This window comes from Euphorbia lathyris, chromosome 3 (assembly GCF_963576675.1).
Source record: "Euphorbia lathyris chromosome 3, ddEupLath1.1, whole genome shotgun sequence".
Classification (NCBI taxonomy): domain Eukaryota; kingdom Viridiplantae; phylum Streptophyta; class Magnoliopsida; order Malpighiales; family Euphorbiaceae; genus Euphorbia; species Euphorbia lathyris.
Genome location: NC_088912.1, coordinates 110771956 through 110775510, shown reverse-complemented (window position 1 = coordinate 110775510; position 3555 = coordinate 110771956). Strand labels below are relative to the sequence as shown.

Below are 3555 nucleotides of genomic sequence, written 5' to 3'. Positions count from 1 at the left end.
AATAACCTCCCAATTGTTATACAAATAGTTCGGTCCCAAGTGTATTCCTATATAGAGGTTTTACTGTAATAGTGATATTTTAATTATTTGATAAGATGTTAGTTATGGAATATATTTTTTTTTTGAATCTGGAATTGTAGGTTTGATTTGTATTTGCACGATTGTTTCGTGAAAAAGAAGATGCATTGTACTACTGCAGCTTTTAAGAAAGAAGCCAATGTTTGTACAAAACCTGTTGGTAACAGTTCTTTCTCTTCAAATCCAAGGAATTTGAATTTGTTTTATTTTTCTATTTCATTGAGAAATCATATTCAATTGGATTTTTTCCTTTCTTCCTTTTCGTATGAGTGTACACTTTTTTTTTTGGTTTCATAAGTCTGTTACCTCATACTAGGTATAAAACTTAAATTGATTACTCTTGTTTTTTAATAGAAATTGTTTCAATATACTCTTGTTTTTCAATAGAATTTATTGAAGGTAAAAAATGGAAAATACTTGTCAAAGTGGTCACTCTTCTTAAAAAAAAGCCAACTAGATAAATCCTTATGAGAATTTCTACACTTTCTTCTCCTCGAGTAATATCATCAAGATAAATTAGATATTTCAATGGCTTCAACAGAAAGTGCATTATAATCACCTTTGTTCTCGTCATCATGGTCATCATCATAATCATCCGCAGACAATTTTGCAGCAGAGCAGCTGGTATTATATATTATCTCTTGACTGCGGCAGGACTTGATTTTTCTTGATGATCAGTTAGGAGTTTCTCAAAAGCATGTTGTATGTTGTATGCTAGAAGGCATTTCCTGGTGGTTAGGTTGAGATTGGAAATGAATAGCTGTGTGCGCTTGGTTCCTTGGTGTTGTTACATTCTATTGATCTACAACATCTAAAGCATATTTGCCTGTTGAGACCGCTTCCTGCGCCCATATGGTTGTGTTAGAGGATGTTTCGCCGGCAGCCCCATTTGATCAATTAATGGGTTGGAGTACAACAGGCACCAAAGTGCCTCTCGAGATCTCAAGAGAACTTTCAGTTACTAGATTAGTAGCTCGAGCTGCATGAACATATCCATTTCTTTCTCTATGAAACAGAGCATAATTACTTTTGAAGACAGTAGACTTTTGGACAGCATTACCTTCTCCATTTTTTCACTTTCTTTAAAATGTCTTGAGATTAATGAATCTTGGGCATTTTGGAGTAGAGGCACATTTATAGAATTAGTATTTACATGCACACTAGTCGGATCCAAATGCAGAATCTAAACTACATATGACTGTAAAAAATGCGTACGCAATGATGGATAGTCGGATCCATTGTCCATCTAGCAAGAAATACAGCTGATGCATCAATGACTGAGGGAAGGATACTCAAGAAACTGTAGTCAACCAATGTCAGTTCTGCTAAATAATCAGCCAAGTATTACAGCTCATAGCTAGGACTCTGGAAATCAGAATTTATATATTAAAACAACATGAGAACTTGAATTTGATAAGACTTGGTAGAAAATCAGAATTTATTCTCTGCAAATATGATGCTAAACAACTTTAATTCTTGAAAATTGTTATTTCAACAGAATCTGCAAAAAAAAAAAGTTGAAACCATATGACAGATTATCTTTGCTCTCCCCAGTATACCTCACTCTCTTATACAGTGGCGGAACCATGTTTGTGATCGGCCCGGTCACACTACGCGTCCCCTCTGAGCGAGTGTCCAGGGAGGGGTCCCACCACAAGGGTGTACTGGGGGCAAGCCTTCCCCTGCCAAGTTATTTGGCAAGAGGCCGCTCCTAAGACTCTAACCCGTGACCTCTTGGTCACACGACAACAACGTTTACCGTTGCGCCAAGGCTCGCCAGTGACTCACCAACTCGTAATAAATATATGAACAAACACATTGATTTCACTTCCAGCAATATCTTTGAATTTGCTTTCCCTTGTAAACGTTTTCTCATTTGATATTATGTATCAGAAAAATTAGGCTTAAGATTGCCACTCAAAACTAACACAGCCAGCGGGATCATTGGTGCTGAATTCATTAATTAACTCTTAAGACATTTTAAATAACTAGATCTCAATCTTGTTACTAATCATCTATTGACGCTACAAATTCTCACCCTTAAGAAAGATAGAAAAAAAGTTAATGTGTTATTTGTATATTCTTTTTATACCCTATCAAACTATTGTTCTTGTGTTTATTTGGTCCTATGTTTCAATTTTTATTTTCGTTTTTAATCTATTTTAAATTCTATTATTTGATCCAATTGTAATCGGGCATAATTTCCATTATTGGCAATGGATCGTAAAATGAATGAGTCAACAAAAAAATGAAATTGTATACCAACTAAAGTACATTTTTTGTGATATACAGGACTCATGGAAACAACAAGTAGATAATAATAAAGTTTAGACTCCACCTCTTATCATTCTCAGCATCATAAGGATGTTTCTCGCCGGCGACATTCTGCAATCATTGCTAGAATATCCTTTTTTGTTATTCTGAGTCCCTGGGGAATCTTTTGATGCACTCACATCTTGACAGGAATTTTCTTCATGTTTCTTCACCATTGTTTTTCCTACACAAGATTTAGCAAATTTAAAATCATTGTTTTTCCTCTTTTCAATTCTCAATCAAAATTTACGACTATTTTATTGGCAGTGATGAATTTAGCAAAATGAATCTGAAAGATTTTTTCTGTTCCAATTCGGGTTATTGGAGCACAACTAAAACATGGTAAAGTTCAGATACAGATATGTGCAAGGAACAAATAATAGACATGTCATAAACTATTTGAATTTAATCATTTGGAACAAAACCTAAGCGAAAGAAATTCAAAAAGAAACTGTTTGGAAAATGTACTTGGAATGGAAAGTAATTAACTCAACAGCCGCCTGTTTGAACCAAAACATGGAATATGAAAAGAAAAAGACTTGATGTGCGAACAACAACAGCCCGCTTGTTGACAGATTAATCAAATTTACATGTTATTCCCATTGGAATTTTGTCAATTGAATTAACACGGGGAATCACCCTCTCAACTTATTGAATGCTTCAGAGCCATATCTTGAAAGATCTATTCAGGAGTTTTAAAATGAAAAATAATATATATAGAAAAGAAAGAGAAGAGACCGACCTTGTGGATTAGGCTCAACAGATTCAAGGGACATGCATTTCTTAATGTCTTCTTTATTCTCAATCTGATAGCGAGACAGATCTAAGAGAGAATTTTGAGCCTGGACAGATGACGGCTGCTCTAGGAGAAAAATGATTTAGGGTCTTGTTATTTATAGGATAAAATTAATAATTACCAGATAATATATAATATATAATATATATTGATCCATACAATTAAATTGGATTAGAAATTAATGGAACAAAATAAGGGTCAAATACATGAATATGATAATTAAGTATAAAATTATAATAAGTCATACCACCAAACTTAATTCTTAATATGTCATTATTCTTTATATATATTATGATTTTACACCATATTTTAAAAATTCTAGATTCTAATTCATAAATCGTAAACCCTATAAAATATATTCTAAACTT

General features: G+C 33.5%; 1 long non-coding RNA gene across 1 annotated transcript; it reads right to left on the bottom strand.

Moving 5' to 3' along the window:
* Positions 1-355: 355 nt before the first annotated feature.
* On the bottom strand, positions 356-3232 carry LOC136224544 (uncharacterized). The gene is made up of 3 exons (XR_010686482.1): positions 3134-3232; positions 2417-2575; positions 356-920 (listed from the first exon to the last, which is right to left on the bottom strand). It is a non-coding gene; the product is annotated as an uncharacterized lncRNA (long non-coding RNA).
* Between the last annotated feature and the right edge of the window lie 323 nt (positions 3233-3555).